Source organism: Patagioenas fasciata, chromosome 21, assembly GCF_037038585.1.
Source record: "Patagioenas fasciata isolate bPatFas1 chromosome 21, bPatFas1.hap1, whole genome shotgun sequence".
Taxonomy (NCBI): domain Eukaryota; kingdom Metazoa; phylum Chordata; class Aves; order Columbiformes; family Columbidae; genus Patagioenas; species Patagioenas fasciata.
Window position 1 is genome coordinate 8,550,918 of NC_092540.1, and position 18,051 is coordinate 8,568,968.

Here is an 18,051-nt window from a genome sequence, read left to right on the forward strand (position 1 = left end):
AAAGGTACGTCAGAGCAGTAGAAAAGCCAAAAATCTCCAAATTTACCCCGTTCTCTGGCCCCACGTTGGGTGCCAATTATCTGTCGAGGGTTAGGATTGCGGGGTGACAATCAAACCCTGGCAGATGTGTTGTCAACCTCCTCTCCCCCCCACTTCCCCCTTTTGCCCCTCCCTCTCCCCCCTTCCCACTCAGCACAGGCGATCGGGAGGGGAAGAAGCACAGAGGGGAGAGAGCTGGAAAAGTTAGAGATGTTTTACTGATGCTACTGATAAGAACAGAGAAAATAATACAAATATACAAAACCAATCTTGTAAGTCTCAGCAACTGCAGAGCCAGCACCCAAAGTCCTGGATCAGACTCTGTAGCCAACCGGAGCTGGATTCAGTCTCTCACTGGCCTCCGTTCGCAGGGACGACCAGCAAGGTCCTCTCCTAATGTCAGCCATGAGGAGAAAAGGGAAAAGGCAAAGGGGACGAGATCCTCGTGATCTCCCACTTTTATATGAAGTATTCACGTGAACGGAATGTTATTCACCGTTGGTCAGTCTCTCAGTCATCAGTTTTCTCGTTGCCCCTCTCGCGAGATGTCCATCCGTGCTTATCAATAAGTTTGCATTCCCTTGCTGGGTTTAACCAAAACATGTGTTGGGTTCTCCAGGAAAATGCAGCTGACATGAAGGCTTTGGCTGACAGGCAAATTCACTAAAAGAGAAACTTGTTTTTAACAAAACCAGGACACACCCCCACACACTGCACCCCAAATCCTGCACCCCCAAATCCTCCAGCCCCATGTCCCAAACCCCCAAACCCTGCACCCTCAAGTCTTGCACCCTAATTCTGCCTCCCCAAGACCTGCACCCCCAAACCCTGCACCACTAAACCCTGCACCCCCAAACCCTGTACCCCAAATCCTGACCCCCACAAGTTGCACCCTAAAAACCTGCACCCCAAATCCTGTCCTACCCAACCCTTCACACCAAACCCCTTCACCCCAAGATCCTGCTGCCCTAAACCCTGCACCCCAAAATCATCCCTCCCAACCCTGCCCCCCAAACCCTGTCCCCGTAAAGCCTGACCCCGAAACCCTGCTCCCCAAAACCCTGCTACCCCCAATCTTGCACCCCCAGATCCTGCTGCTCCAAACCCTGCACCCCCAAATCCTCCAGCCCCACGTACCGATCTCCCAAACCCTGCACCCCACAACCCTGCACCCCACAACCCCTTCACCCCCAAATCCTGCACCCCCAGCCCTACCGCTTAAACTTTCCACCCCCAAATCCTGCCCTACCAAGCCCCCCACCCCAAACCCCTGCACCCCAAGATCCTGCTCTCCTATACCCTGCACCCCCATATCCTCCTTCCCCAAACCCTGCACCCCAAAACACTGCACTCCAAACCACTGCACCCCTAAATCCTGCAACCCCAAATCCTGGCCCCCAAACCCGGCACCCCAAACTCCTGCACCCAAATATCCTACTGCCCTAAACCCTGAACCCCCAAATCCTGCACCCCTGGAACCTGCAACCCCAGACTCTGCAGCCACAAATCAGGCCCCGCAAAATCCTTGCACCCCCAAATCCTGCACCACCTAATCCTCCAACCCCCTAACACAACCCCCTAACCCCTTGTCCCCAGGGTCCATTGTGACACCCTGGGGATCCCCCTTGTCCCCAGGACCCATTGTGACACCATGGGGGACCCCCTTCTCACTGAGGACCCATTGTGACACCATGGGGACCTCCCCTTGTCCTCAGGGCCCATTGTGACATCCTGGGGACTCCCCTTTGTCCCCAGGGCCCATTGTGGCACCATGGGGACCCCCTTTGTCCCCAGGGCCAATTGTGACATCCCAGGACCCCCCTTTGTCCCCAGGGCCCATTGTGACAGGGTGGAGATCCCCCTTGTCCCCAGGCCTGTTGTGATGTCCCAGGACTCCCCATTGTCCCCAGGGCCCATTGTGACACCTTGGGGACCCCGCTTGTCCTAAGGGCCCATTGTGACATCCTGGGGACCCCCTTGTCCCCAGGGCCCATAGTGAAGTCCCAGGACCCCCTTTGTCCCCAGGGCCCATTGTGACATCCTGGGGACCACCCTTGTCACTGGGGACCCATTGTAACACTATGGGGACCCCCCCTTGTCCCCAGAGCCCATTGTGACATCCTGGGGACCCCCTTTTTCCCCAGGACCCATTGTGGCACCATTGGGACCCCCTTTGTCACTGGGGCCCATTGTGACGTCCTGGGGACCCCCTTTGTCCCCAGGGCCCATTGTGACGTCCCCGGATCCCCCATTGTCCCCAGAGCCCATTGTGACATCCTGGGGACCCCCATTGTCCACAGGGCCCATTGTGACATTCAGGGGACAGCCTTTGTCCCTAGGGCCCATTGTGACACCGTCGGGACCCCCGTTGTCCCCAGGGCCCATTGTGACATCCCAGGACCCCCCATTGTCTCCAGGGCCCATTGTGACATACTGGGGACTCCCCTTTGTCCCCAGAGCCCATTGTGACACCGTGGGGACCCCCTTTGTCCACAGGACCCATTGTGGTATCTAAGGACCCCCCAATTGTGCCCAGGGTTCATTGTAACATCAGGACGTCCCATTGTCCCCAGGGCCCATTGTGACGTCCCAGGACCCCCCGTCATCCCCAGGGCCCATTGTGTCATCCTGGGGACCTCCTTTGTCCCCAGAGCCCATTGTGACATCCTGGGGAACCCTTTGTCCCCAGGGCCCATTGTGACGTCCCAGGACCCCCCTTTGTCCCCAGGGTCCATTGTGAAATCCTGGGGACCCCTCTTTGTCCCCACGGCCCAATGTGACATCCTGAGGACCCCCTTGTCCCCAGGGCCCATTGTGACACCATGGGGACCCCCTTTGTCCCCAGGGCCCATTGTGACTTCCTGGGGACCCCCTTTGTCCTCAGGGCCCATTGTGACACCGTGGGGACCCCCTTTGTCCCCAGGGCCCATTGTGACAACCTGGGGACCCCCTTTGTCCCCAGCCCCATTGTGACATCCAAGGGACCCCCCTTTGTCCCTAGGGACCATTGTGACATTCCAGGACCCCCCATTGTCCCCAGAGCCCATTGTGATATCCAGGGCACCATCCTTGATCCCCAGGGCCCATTGTGACATCCCAGGACCCCACTTTATACTGAAGGCCCATTGTGACATCCTGGGGACCCCCTTTGTCCCCAGGGCCCATTGTGACGTCCCCGGACCCCCCATTGTCCCCAGGGTCCATTGTGACATCCTGGGGACCCCCATTGTCCCCAGGGCCCATTGTGACATTCAGGGGACAGCCTTTGTCCCAAGGGCCCATTGTGACACCGTCGGGACCCCTGTTGTCCCCAGAGCCCATTGTGACATCCTGGAAACCCCCTTTGTCCCCAGGGCCCATTCTGACCTCCCAGGACCCCACTTTGTCCCCATGGCCCATAGTGACATCCTCGGGACGCCCCTGGTCCCCAGAGCCCGTTGTGACATCCTGGGGACTCCCCTCTGTCCCCTGGGCCCATTGTGACACCGTGGGGACCCCCTTTGTCCCCAGGGCCCATTGTGACATTTAGGGACCTCCCAGTTGTGCCCAGGGCTCATTGTGACATCCCAAGACCCCCCATTGTCCCCAGGGCCCATTGTGACGTCCCAGGATCCCCCGTCATCCCCAGGGCCCATTGTGAAATCCTGGGCACCCCCTTTGTCCCCAGGGCCCATTGTGACATTCCAGGACACCCCTTGTCCCCATGGCCCATTGTGAAATCCTGGGGACCTCCTTTGTCCCCAGGGCCCATTGTGACGTCCCAGGACCCCCCTTTGTCCCCAGGGCCCATTGTGACAGGGTGGGGACTCCCTTTGTCCCCAGGGGCCATTGTGATGTCCCAGGATCCCCCTTTGTCCCCAGGGCCCATTGTGACATCTCAGGACACCCCAATTGTTTCCAGGGCCCATTGTGACATCCTGGGGACCGCCCAGTTGTCCCCAGGGCCCATTGTGGCATCCTGGGTACTCCTTTTATCCCCGGGGCCCATTGTGACATCCTGGGGACCCCTTTGTCCCCAGAGCCCATTGTGACATCCTGGTGAGCCCCCTTTGTCCCCAGGGCCCATTGTGACATTCCAGGACCCCCCTTTGTCACCAGGGCCCATTGTGACGTCCCAGGACCCCTCTTTGTCCCCAGGGCCCATTGTGACATCCCCGGACCCCCCATTGTCCCCAGAGCCCATTGTGACATCCTGGTGACTCCCTTTGTCCCCAGGGCCCATTGTGGCACCATGGGGACCCTCTTTGTCACTGGGGCCCATTGTGACATCCCAGGACCCCACTTTGTCTTAGAAGGTCACTGATCGGACTACTGGTACATCCTGACTCTGCTTTCTCAATAAACATTGAAGAACACCTGGGGTTTGTTTGCTCCAAGGGAAAACTTCCCTGCCACGGTTCCTGTTTCCCGGTCCTGTTTCCCGGTCCGGTTTGGCTTCGCTATCAGAACAGCTGCTGCCTCCACAGCCGCTCTCAAAGTCCCCGTTGTGACACCGGGATGGCGGGAGAAGGGGGGTGGCGGGGGCGGCAGCGGCGGCGATTGGGGGGGGGCAGTCGGGGCTGGGCGGACAAGCGGCGGCTGCTGCGGCTCCTCAGGCAGCGACAGCAGCAGCGATCGGGGGGACGTGGGGGGCGGACAAGCGGCGGCTGCTGCGGCTCCTCAGGCAGCGACAGCAGCAGCGATCGGGGGGACGTGGGGGGCGGACAAGCGGCGGTTGCTGCGGCTCCTCAGGCAGCGACAGCAGCAGCGATCGGGGGGACGTGGGGGGCGGACAAGCGGCGGCTGCTGCGGCTCCTCAGGCAGCGACAGCAGCAGCGATCGGGGGGACGTGGGGGGCGGACAAGCGGCGGCTGCTGCGGCTCCTCAGGCAGCGACAGCAGCAGCGATCGGGGGGACGTGGGGGGCGGACAAGCGGCGGCTCCTGCGGCTCCTCAGGCAGCGACAGCAGCAGCGATCGGGGGGACGTGGGGGGGCGGACAAGCGGCGGCTCCTCCGGCCGCGGCCAGGACGTGGCTTCGCCGGCACCGGGGCCCGAGACCGCGCGCTGTGGGGCTGCGGGGCGGGTGTGGGGCCGGGGGGCTCCGGGGGTCCCGCAGCGGCCGCTGTGGGGCGGGATGGGGCGGCTGTGGAATTACCTGTGGGGCACTCATGGGGCTGCTGTAGGGGTCTTAAGAGGCATGTCTGGAGCACTTATGGGGCGACTATGGGGCAGGTGCTGGGCTGCTACAGCGGGACCTGTGGGGCAGCCATAGGGCTGCTATGGGGTTGGTTATGGGTCACAGATGGGAGGGGGCAGCTGGTTGTGGCCCCGCCTACATGGGGTGGGGTCAGTGCCGAGGGGCGGGTACTGAGAGGGCACGCCCACGGGGAGCCCCTCGGGGGGGCGGAGCCTCTGTGTCACGCCCCATGGGAGGTGGTCTGGGGGCGGGCATTCTCTGGGGCACGCCCCAATGGGAGGAGCTTCTTGGGGTAGGGAGAGGGTGCGGTCAACATGGCACGGCCCCAAGGGGGCGTGGCTTAGCTCGGGAAGAGGTGGAGCCGAGAAGGGGCTGCCCGACCCGGCTCTCCAGGCGGCTCTGAGACGGAGCGGAGCGGGCCGGGCGGGGCCGGGCCGGGCACTCCCCGGGGCCTCGCAGAAACAGCGGCGCAGCGAGTCCGCTCCGGGCTCCAACGGTGCGCGCACGTGGCCGCCGAGAGCGCCCCGTGCACCTCGCAGCGCCCATTTCTGCGCATGCGCATTGGGAAGCCCTCGAGACAACCCCTCCCCCGCGGCCCGCCCCTTCTCTTCTCTCTCCGCAATCTGATTGGCCAGCTAAGCACGTCAATTTCCATTCTCTCCGCCTATCATCACCCGTCCCCGTTTCTCCCGCGCTGCGCTCTGATCCAGTGTCTATTTACACTTAAATACATTTAAACTTCCATTTTAACACTCAGGTATCTTTTCAAATTTACAGATTTTGACATATTTACAATTATATATATTTAGACTGGGATATCGATTTACATTTATTAATAAATTAAAGGTATGTATACGGGTGTGAGTGGATATATAGAGATGATATTTATTACCTATTTAGACTATGTAACACGTAGTAATTATACATAGCTCTGCCTACTCACACTTTTTTCTATTTTAAGTTCCTATCTAGATTTTTTTTTCTTTTTCAAGTCCTTCACTTTTTAATCTACAAATAGATAAGATGTTTGTATTCTTAAAACCATCAACAGAAATTTTTTACATTCTAAAATCCTTTATATAACAGAGTAGAAAAGGGGTTTTATTTTAAAATCATTTTATATCTACATGAATACCATTCTGCAATATATAAATACAAACGACAGACTTCTCTCTGTTTGAAATTCTCACGCTCATATTTACAGGGTTTAATAAGTTTTATCCTCCCCCAGGAATTTTCAGGCATTTTTGGACTGTGACCCCCTCTTTTCAGGGGGACTCCCTTTTGAGCCCCACATTGTGGGGGATTTGAGGGATTTTCTTGCAGTCAGTGAACATTGTATAGAACTGAACTGAACTGAACAGGGCTCTGAGGCCTCTGTGTCCTGCAAGAGAGCAGGAGAGCAGGAGCGGAGCAGCCCCCGTGTCTACGTGACTGTACAGCCTTCTTCAGTGTTGGAACCGAGCTGCTTCGCCTTCTGTTTGTCCACGTGCACACACACCATTCCTCACTGGAAAACAGGCAGAAACCTTTCCACACGCACCCAGGTCTGTGCACCCAGGCCTTGTCTATTCCTGTCGGGTTTGCTGGGCTCTGTCAGGCTCCTCTGGCTCTGTCGTGCTGTGACAGCCTCTGTCAGGCCCTGCCAGACTCCACTGTTCGCTGTCAGGCGCTGTCGGGATTTGTCGGCCCCTGTTGAGTTCTATCAGGCTCTGTCAAGCCCTGTTGGGCTCTGTCGCGCTTTGTCAGGCTCTGCCTGGCTTTATCATGTTCCATAAGTGCTCCAAAAACTGGATGCTCTTGCGATGCTTGTATTCACACAATTATCGCATATTCATTACAATTTGGGGGAATTTTTAGCATCAAACGCATCTATAGTAAGAAAAAATGTCATAAACCTAGGGTTAGACTGAGGTTAATAATTTCATGGTCTTTGCTGCCATCTAGCGTCCCTTAAGAGAATGCACAGAACACACATTCGGAGGTGCCTGCAGGTATGTGCCTGTTCTTGGACGAACCTGTGCGCGAAAGCCTTAGTGCCTATAAACGTTGGTCTGTCCACATGTGAGTGCCTTGATGTCAGCTCCATTTATGCTAAAGCTGGAGCATTATCGTTCAGACGTGTGCGTGTGTGCAGTATGCCAAACATCCACGCACGTGTTTACCCTCAAGCATGTCAGTACATTTCACGTACGTCTTTCTGTCAATAGATGGGACTGGGCACGCTTGTGGAAGTGTGCGTGTGTGTGGCCACGTGTTTGCTTACACATCAGTGTGTAGCTGCGTGTGCGTGCACGCGGTGCTGGGTGCACATACCTGGGTGCCCCACAGGTCCCGCTGTAGCAGCCCAGCACCTGCCCCATAGTCGCCCCATAAGTGCTCCAGACATGCCTCTTAAGACCCCTACAGCAGCCCCATGAGTGCCCCACAGGTAATTCCACAGCCGCCCCATCCCGCCCCACAGCGGCCGCTGCGGGACCCCCGGAGCCCCCCGGCCCCACACCCGCCCCGCAGCCCCACAGCGCGCGGTCTCGGGCCCCGGTGCCGGCGAAGCCACGTCCTGGCCGCGGCCGGAGGAGCCGCCGCTTGTCCGCCCCCCACGTCCCCCCGATCGCTGCTGCTGTCGCTGCCTGAGGAGCCGCAGCAGCCGCCGCTTGTCCGCCCCCCACGTCCCCCCGATCGCTGCTGCTGTCGCTGCCTGAGGAGCCGCAGCAGCCGCCGCTTGTCCGCCCCCCCACGTCCCCTCGATCGCTGCTGCTGTCGCTGCCTGAGGAGCCGCAGCAGCCGCCGCTTGTCCGCCCCCCCACGTCCCCCCGATCGCTGCTGCTGTCGCTGCCTGAGGAGCCGCAGCAGCCGCCGCTTGTCCGCCCCCCACGTCCCCCCGATCGCTGCTGCTGTCGCTGCCTGAGGAGCCGCAGCAGCCGCCGCTTTTCCGCCCCCCCACGTCCCCCCGATCGCTGCTGCTGTCGCTGCCTGAGGAGCCGCAGCAGCCGCCGCTTTTCCGCCCCCCACGTCCCCCCGATCGCTGCTGCTGTCGCTGCCTGAGGAGCCGCAGCAGCCGCCGCTTGTCCGCCCCCCCACGTCCCCCCGATCGCTGCTGCTGTCGCTGCCTGAGGAGCCGCAGCAGCCGCCGCTTGTCCGCCCCCCCACGTCCCCCCGATCGCTGCTGCTGTCGCTGCCTGAGGAGCCGCAGCAGCCGCCGCTTGTCCGCCCCCCACGTCCCCCCGATCGCTGCTGCTGTCGCTGCCTGAGGAGCCGCAGCAGCCGCCGCTTGTCCGCCCCCCACGTCCCCCCGATCGCTGCTGCTGTCGCTGCCTGAGGAGCCGCAGCAGCCGCCGCTTGTCCGCCCCCCACGTCCCCTCGATCGCTGCTGCTGTCGCTGCCTGAGGAGCCGCAGCAGCCGCCGCTTGTCCGCCCCCCACGTCCCCCCGATCGCTGCTGCTGTCGCTGCCTGAGGAGCCGCAGCAGCCGCCGCTTTTCCGCCCCCCACGTCCCCCCGATCGCTGCTGCTGTCGCTGCCTGAGGAGCCGCAGCAGCCGCCGCTTTTCCGCCCCCCCACGTCCCCCCGATCGCTGCTGCTGTCGCTGCCTGAGGAGCCGCAGCAGCCGCCGCTTGTCCGCCCAGCCCCGACTGCCCCCCCCCAATCGCCGCCGCTGCCGCCCCCGCCACCCCCCTTCTCCCGCCATCCCGGTGTCACAACGGGGACTTTGAGCGCGGCTGTGGAGGCAGCAGCTGTTCTGATAGCGAAGCCAAACCGGACCGGGAAACAGGACCGGGAACCAGGAACCGTGGCAGGGAAGTTTTCCCTTGGGGTAAACAAACCCCAGGTGTTCTTCAATGTTTATTGAGAAAGCAGAGTCAGGATGCACCAGTAGTCCGATCAGTGACCTTCTAAGACAAAGTGGGGTCCTGGGATGTCACAATGGGCCCCAGTGACAAAGAGGGTCCCCATGGTGCCACAATGGGCCCTGGGGACAAAGGGAGTCACCAGGATGTCACAATGGGCCCTGGGGACAAGGGGGGTCCCACCCTGTTACAATGGGCCCTGGGGACAAATGGGGTCCTGGGACGTCACAATGGGTCCTGGGGATAAAGGGGGTCCCCAGGATGTCACAATGGGCACTTGAGACAAAGGTGGGGTCCCCATTGTGTCACAATGCGTCCCCAGTGACAAGAGGGTTCCCCATGGTGTCACAATGGGCCCTGGAGACAATTGGGGGTCCTGGGATGTCACAATGGGCCCTGAGGACAACAGGGGGTGCCCACGGTGTCAAAATGGGCCCTGGTGACATACGGGGCAGCCCAGGATGTCACAATGGGCCCTGGGGACAAAGAGGGGTCCCCAGGATGTTCACAATGGGCCCTGGAGACAGTGGGGGGTCCAGAAATGTCACAATGGGCCCTGGGGACAAAGGGGGCTCCCCAGGATGTCACAATGGGCTCTGGGGACAAAGGGGGTCCCCACGGTGTCACAATGCACCCTGGGGACAATGGGGGGTCCTGGGATGTCACAATGGGCCCTGGGGACACAGGGGTCCCAAGGATGTGATAATGGGCTCTGGGGACAAGTGGGGTCCCCAGGATGTCACAATGGGCACTGGGGAGAAAGGGGTGGTCCCCATGGTGTCACAATGGGCCCTAGTGACAAAGAGGGTCCCCACGGTTCCACGATGGGCCCTGGGGACAAGGGGGTCCACCAGATGTCACAATGGGCCCTGGGGAAAACAGGGGGTCTCCATGGTGTCACAATGGGCCCTGGGGACAAAGGGAGGTCCTAGGATGTCACAGTGGGCCCTGGGGACAAAGTGGGGTCCCCTGAATGTCACATTGGGACCTGCAGACGAAGGGGGGTCCTGGGATGCCACAATGGGCCCCAGTGACAAAGGGGGTCCCCAGGATGTCACAACAGGCGCTGGGGACAAAGAGGGCTCTCCTGAATGTCAAAATGGGCCCTGGGGACAAGGGGGGACCCCAGGATGCAACAACGGGCCCTGGGGACAAAGAGGGGTCCCCTGAATGTCACAAAGGGCCCTGGGGACAAGGGGGTGTCCTGGGATGTCACAATGGACCCTGGGGACAAATAGCAGTTCCCTGAATATCACAATGGGCCCTGGAGACAAGGGGTGTCCTGGGATGTCACAATGGGCCCCAGTGACAAAGGGCGTCCCTATGGTGCCAAAATGGGCCCTGGGGACAAAGGGGGTCCCCAGGAAGTCACAATGGGCCCTGGGAACAAAGGGGGGTCCTGGGATATCACAATGGGACCTGGGACAACGGGGGGTCCCCAGGATGCCACAATGAGCCCTGGGGACAAGCAGGGTACCCACGGTGTCACAATGGGCCCTGGGGACAAAGGGGGGTCCCGAGGATGTCACAATGGGCCCTGGGGACAATTGGGGGATCCTGGGATGTCACAATGGGCCCTGGGGACAAAGATGAGTCCCCTAAATGTCACAATGGGCCCTGGAGACAGAGGGGCTCCCCATGGTACCACAATGGGCCCTGAGGAAAAAGCGGGGTCGCCAGGATGTCACAATGGGCTCTTGGAAAAATGGAGGGTCCTGGGACGTCACAATGGGCCCTGGGGACAAAGGAGGTCCCCAGGATGTCACAATGGGCTCTGGGGACAATGGGAGGTCCAGGGACGTCAAAATGGGCCCTGGGGACAATGGGAGGTCCTGGGACGTCACAATGGGCCCTGGTGACAAAGGGGGTCCCCCGGAAGTCACAATGACCCCTTGGGACAACGGGGCCATTGTGGACATCACAATGGGTCCTGGGAACAAAGTGGGGTCCCCAGGATGTCACAATAGGCCCTGGGGACAAAGAGGGGTCCCCTGAATGTCACAATGGGCCCTGGGGACAAAGGGGGGTCCCCAGGATGTCACAATAAGCCCTGGAAACAATTGGGGGGTCCTGAGATGTCACAATGGGCCCTGGGGACAAAGGGGGTCCCCAGGATTTCACAATGGGCCTTGGGGACAAAGGGAGTCCCCACACTGTCACAATAGGCCCTGGGGACACAGGGGGTGCCCAGGATGTCACAATGGGTCCTGGGGACAAAGGGGGTCCTGTGATGTCACAATGGGCCCTGGGGACAAAGGGGGTCCCCATGGTGCCACAATGGACCCTGGGGACAAACGAGGTCCCCAGGATGTCACAATGGGCCCTAGGGACAAAGGGAGTCCCCACCCTGTCACAATAGGCCCTGGGGACAAAGGGGGTGCCCAGGATGTCACAATGGGTCCTGGGGACAAAGGGCATCCCCATGGTGCCACAATGGACGCTAGTGACAAACGGGTTCCCCAGGATGTCACAATTGGCCCTGGGGACAATGGGGGGTCCTGGGATGTCACAATGAGCCCTGGGCACAATTGGGGGGTCCTTAGATGTCACAACGGGCTCTGGGGACAAAGGGCGTCTCCAGGATGTCACAATGGGCCCTGGGGACAAAGTGGGGTCCTGAAATGTCACAATGGGCCCTGGGCACAAAGGGGGTTCCCAGGATGTCACAATGGGCTCTGGGGACAACGGGAGGTCCAGGGACGTCAAAATGGGCCCTGGGGACAAAGGGGGGTCCTGGGACGTCACAATGAGCCCTGGGCACAATTGGGGGGTCCTTAGATGTCACAACGGGCTCTGGGGACAAAGGGCGTCTCCAGGATGTCACAATGGGCCCTGGGGACAAAGTGGGGTCCTGAAATGTCACAATGGGCCCTGGGCACAAAGGGGGTTCCCAGGATGTCACAATGGGCTCTGGGGACAACGGGGATTCCAACGGTGTCACAATGGGCCCTTGGGACAAAGCCTGTCCCCTGAATGTCACAATGGGCCCTGGGGACAAAGGGGGTCCCCAGGATGTCACAATGGGCTCTGGGGACAATGGGAGGTCCAGGGACGTCAAAATGGGCCCTGGGGACAAAGGGGGGTCCTGGGACGTCACAATGGGCCCTGGTGACAAAGGGGGTCCCCCGGAAGTCACAATGGGCCCTGGGGACAAAGTGAGGTCCTGGGAAGTCACAATGGGCCCCAGTGACAAAGGGGGTCCCAATGGTGCCACAATGGGTCCTGGGGAAAAAGGGCGTCCCCAGGATGTCACAATGGGCTCTGGGGACAAGGGGGGGTCCTGGGACATCACAGTGGGCCCTGGGGAACAAGGGGGTCCCCAGGATGTCACAATGGGCTCTGGGGACAAGGGGGGGTCCCCATAGTGTTACAATGGGGCCCAGTGACAAGGGTGGTCCCCACGGTGCCACGGTGGGCCCTGGAGACAAGGGGGGTCCCCAGGATGTCACAATGGGCTCTGGGGACAAGGGGGGTCCCCACGGTGTCACAATGGGCCTTGGGTACAAAGTGGGGTCCTGGGATGTCACATTGGGCCACAGTGACAAAAGGGGTCCCCATGGTGTCACAACGGGCCCTGGGGACAAAGGAGGTCCCCACGGTGCCACAACGGGCCAGAGGGACAAGGCGGTCCCCATGATGTCACAATGGGCCCTGGGGACAATGGGAGGTCCTGGGATGTCACAATGAGCCCTGGGGACAAACGGGGGTCCCCAGGATGTCACAATGGGCCCTGGGGACAAAGAGGGGTCCCCATGGTGTATACAATGGGTCCCCAGTGACAAGGGGGGTCCCCAGGATGTCACAATGGGCCCTGGGGACAAAGGGGGTCCTGGGACTTCACAATGGGCCCTGCGGACACGGGCGGGTCCCCAGGATGTCACAATGGGCCCTGGGGACAATTGGGGGGTCCTGGGATGTGACAATGGGCCCTGGAGTCAAAGGGGTGTCCCCATGGTGTCACAATGGGCCCTGGGGACATAGGGGGGTCCTGGGATGTCACAATGGGCACTGGGAATAAAGAGGGGGTCCCCAGGGTGCAACTATGGGCCCTGGGGACAAGAGGGTCCCCAGGATGTCACAATGGGCCCTGAGGACAAGGGCAGGTCCCCATGGTGTCACAATGGGTCCGCAGTGACGAGGAGGGTCCCCATGGTGTCACAATTGGCCCTGGGGACAACGGGGGTCCCGATGGTGTCACAATGGGCCCTTGGGAAAAAGGCTGTCCCCTGAATGTCACAATGGGCCCTGGGGACAATGGGGGTCCCAAGGATGTCACAATGGGCTCTGGGGACAATGGGGGGTCCGGGGATGTCACAATGGGCCCTGGGGACAAAGAGGGGTCCTGGGACGTCACAATGGGCCCTGGTGACAAAGGGGGTCCTGGGATGTCACAATGGGCCCTGGGGACAAAGGGGGCTCACCAGAATGTCACAATGGGCTCTGGGGACAAAGGGGTCCCCAGGATGTCACAATGGGCACTGGGGAGAAAGGGGTGGTCCCCATGGTGTCACAATGGGTCACCAGTGACAAGGGGAGTCCCCAGGATGTCACAATGGGCCCCGGGGATAAAAGGGGTACCCAGGATGTCACAATGGGCTCTGGGGACAACAGGGGTCCCGACAGTGTCACAATGGGCCCTTGGGACAAAGGCTGTCCCCTGAATGTCACAATGGGCCCTGGGGACAATGGGGGGTCCGGGGACGTCACAATGGGCCCTGGGGCAAAGGGGGTCCCCAGGATGTCACAATGGGCCTTCAGTATAAAGTGGGGTCCTGGGATGTCACAATGGGCCCTGGGGACAAAGGGGGGTCCTGGGACGTCACAATGGGCCCTGCGGATCAAGGATGGTGCCCTGGATGTTACAATGGGCTCTGGGGACAATGGGTGGTCCTGGAATGTCACAATGAGCCCTAGGGACAAAGGGGGGTCCCTTGGATGTCACAATGGGGCTGGGGACAAAGGGGGTCCTGGGATGTCACAATGGGTCCTGGGGACAAAGGGGGTCCCCAGGTTGTCACAATGGGCCCTGGGGACAAAGGGGGTCCCCACAGTGTCACAATGGGCCCTGGGGACAAAGGGGGTCCTCAGGATGTCACAGTGGGCCCTGGGGACTACGGGGATACCCACGGTTTCATAATGGGCCCTGGGGACAAGGGGGTCCCCAGGATCTCACAGTGGGCCGTGGGGACAAAGAGGGGTCCCCAGGATTTCACAATGGACCCTGGGGACAAAGGGTTCCCCAGGATGTCACAATGGGCTCTGGGGACAAAGGAGGTCCCCAGGATGACACAATGGGCCCTGGGGACAAGGGGGGTCCTGGGACGTCACAATGGGCCCTGGGGACAATGGGGCGTCCTGATATGTTACAATGAACCCTGGGCACAATTGGGGGGTCCTTAGATGCCACAATGGGCCCTGGGGACAAAGGGGGTCCCCACGGTGTCACAATGGGCTCTGGGGACAAAGGGGAGTCCCCAGTATGTCACAATGGGCCCTGGGGACAATGCGGGGTCCTGGGATGTCACAATGGGCCCCCTGGGGACAACGGGGGTCCCGACGGTGTCACAATGGGCCCTAGGGACAAAGGCTGTCCCCTGAATGTCACAATGGGCCCTGTGGACAATGGGGGTCCCCAGGATGTCACAATGGGCTCTGGGGACAATGGGGGGTCCGGGGACGTCACAATGGGCCCTGGGGACAAAGGGGGTCCCCAGGACGTCACAATGGGCCCCAGTGACAAAGGGGGTCCCAATGGTGCCACAATGGGTCCTGGGGAAAAAGGGGGTCCCCAGGATGTCACAATGGGCTCTGGGGACAAGGGGGGGTCCCCATAGTGTTACAATGGGTCCCCAGTGACAAGGGGGGTCCCCAGGATGTCACAATGGGCCCTGGGGACAAAGGGGGTCCTGGGACTTCACTATGGGCCCTGGGGACAAGGGGGGGGTCCCAAGATGTCACAATGGGTCCTGGGGACAAGGGGGTCCCCAGGATGTCACAATGGGCCCTGGGGACAAAGGGGGTCCTGGGACTTCACTATGGGCCCTGGGGACAAGGGAGTCCCCAGGATGTCACAATGGGCCCTGCGGACAAGGGCGGGTCCCCAGGATGTCACAATGGGCCCTGGGGACAAGGGCGGGTCCCCAGGATGTCACAATGGGCCCTGGGGACAAAGAGGGGTCCCCATGGTGTATACAATGGGTCCCCAGTGACAAGGGGGGTCCCCAGGATGTCACAATGGGCCCTGGGGACAAAGGGGGTCCTGGGACTTCACAATGGGCCCTGCGGACACGGGCGGGTCCCCAGGATGTCACAATGGGCCCTGGGGACAATTGGGGGGTCCTGGGATGTGACAATGGGCCCTGGAGTCAAAGGGGTGTCCCCATGGTGTCACAATGGGCCCTGGGGACATAGGGGGGTCCTGGGATGTCACAATGGGCACTGGGAATAAAGAGGGGGTCCCCAGGGTGCAACTATGGGCCCTGGGGACAAGAGGGTCCCCAGGATGTCACAATGGGCCCTGAGGACAAGGGCAGGTCCCCATGGTGTCACAATGGGTCCGCAGTGACGAGGAGGGTCCCCATGGTGTCACAATTGGCCCTGGGGACAACGGGGGTCCCGATGGTGTCACAATGGGCCCTTGGGAAAAAGGCTGTCCCCTGAATGTCACAATGGGCCCTGGGGACAATGGGGGTCCCAAGGATGTCACAATGGGCTCTGGGGACAATGGGGGGTCCGGGGATGTCACAATGGGCCCTGGGGACAAAGAGGGGTCCTGGGACGTCACAATGGGCCCTGGTGACAAAGGGGGTCCTGGGATGTCACAATGGGCCCTGGGGACAAAGGGGGCTCACCAGAATGTCACAATGGGCTCTGGGGACAAAGGGGTCCCCAGGATGTCACAATGGGCACTGGGGAGAAAGGGGTGGTCCCCATGGTGTCACAATGGGTCACCAGTGACAAGGGGAGTCCCCAGGATGTCACAATGGGCCCCGGGGATAAAAGGGGTACCCAGGATGCCACAATGGGCCCTGGGGAAGATTGGGGGGTCCTGAGATGTCGCAATGTGCCATGGGGACAAAACAATGTTCCCTGAATGTCACAATGGGCCCTGGGGAAAAAGGGGGGTCCCCAGGACGCCACAATGGGCCCTGGGGACAACTGGGCGGTCCCCAGGACGTCACAATGGGCCCTGGAAACAATTGGGGTGTCCTGAGATGTCACAATGGGCCCTGGGGACAAAGGGGGATTCTGGGACGTCACAATGGCCCCTGGGGACAAAGGGAGTCCCCACCCTGTCACAATGGGCCCTGGGGACAAAGAGGGTCACCAGGATGTCACAATGGACCCTGGGGACAAAGGGGGGTCCTGGGACGTCACAATGGGCCCTGGGGACAAAGGAGGTCCCCAGGATTTCACAATGGGCCATGGGGACAAGGGGGGTCCTGGAATGTCACAATGGGCCCTGGGGACAAAGGGGGTCCCCAGGATTTCACAATAGGCACTGGGGACAAGGGGGTCCCCAGGATGTCACAATGGGCCCTGGGGATGACGGGGGGTCCTGGGACGTCACAATGGGCCCTGGGGACAATGGGGGGTCTTGGGATGTCACAATGAGCCCTGGGGACAAAGGGGGTCCCCAGGTTGTCACAATGGGCTCTGGGGACAAAGGGGGTCCCCACGGTGTCACAATGGGCCCTGGGGACAAAGGGGGTCCTCAGGATGTCACAGTGCGCCCTGGGGACTAGGGCGATACCCACGGTTTCAAAATGGGCCCTGGGGACAAGGGGGTCCCCAGGATCTCACAGTGGGCCGTGGGGACAAAGAGGGGTCCCCAGGATTTCACAATGGACCCTGGGGACAAAGGGTTCCCCAGGATGTCACAATGGGCTCTGGGGACAAAGGAGGTCCCCAGGATGACACAATGGGCCCTGGGGACAAGGGGGGTCCTGGGACGTCACAATGGGCCCTGGGGACAATGGGGCGTCCTGATATGTTACAATGAACCCTGGGCACAATTGGGGGGTCCTTAGATGCCACAATGGGCCCTGGGGACAAAGGGGGTCCCCACGGTGTCACAATGGGCTCTGGGGACAAAGGGGAGTCCCCAGTATGTCACAATGGGCCCTGGGGACAATGCGGGGTCCTGGGATGTCACAATGGGCCCCCTGGGGACAACGGGGGTCCCGACGGTGTCACAATGGGCCCTAGGGACAAAGGCTGTCCCCTGAATGTCACAATGGGCCCTGTGGACAATGGGGGTCCCCAGGATGTCACAATGGGCTCTGGGGACAATGGGGGATCCGGGGACGTCACAATGGGCCCTGGGGACAAAGGGGGTCCCCAGGACGTCACAATGGGCCCCAGTGACAAAGGGGGTCCCAATGGTGCCACAATGGGTCCTGGGGAAAAAGGGGGACCCCCAGGATGTCACAATGGGCTCTGGGGACAAGAGGAGGTCCCCATAGTGTTACAATGGGTCCCCAGTGACAAGGGGGGTCCCAGGATGTCACAATGGGCCCTGGGGACAAAGGGGGTCCTGGGACTTCACTATGGGCCCTGGGGACAAGGGGGGGGTCCCAAGATGTCACAATGGGTCCTGGGGACAAGGGGGTCCCCAGGATGTCACAATGGGCCCTGGGGACAAAGGGGGTCCTGGGACTTCACTATGGGCCCTGGGGACAAGGGAGTCCCCAGGATGTCACAATGGGCCCTTAGGACAACGGGTGGTCCCCATGGTGTCACAATGGGTCCCCAGTGACAAGGGGGGTCCCCAAGGTGTCACAATGGGCCCTGGGGACAATGGGGGGTCCTGGGACATCACAACAGGCCTGGGGACAAGGGGGATCTCCACCCTGTCACAATGGGCCCTGGGGACAAAGGGGGTCCCCATGGTGCCACAATGGGCCCTGGGGACAAAGGGGAGTCCCCAGGATGTCACAATGGGCCCTGAGGACAAGGGGAGGACCCCATGGTGTCACAATGGGTCCTC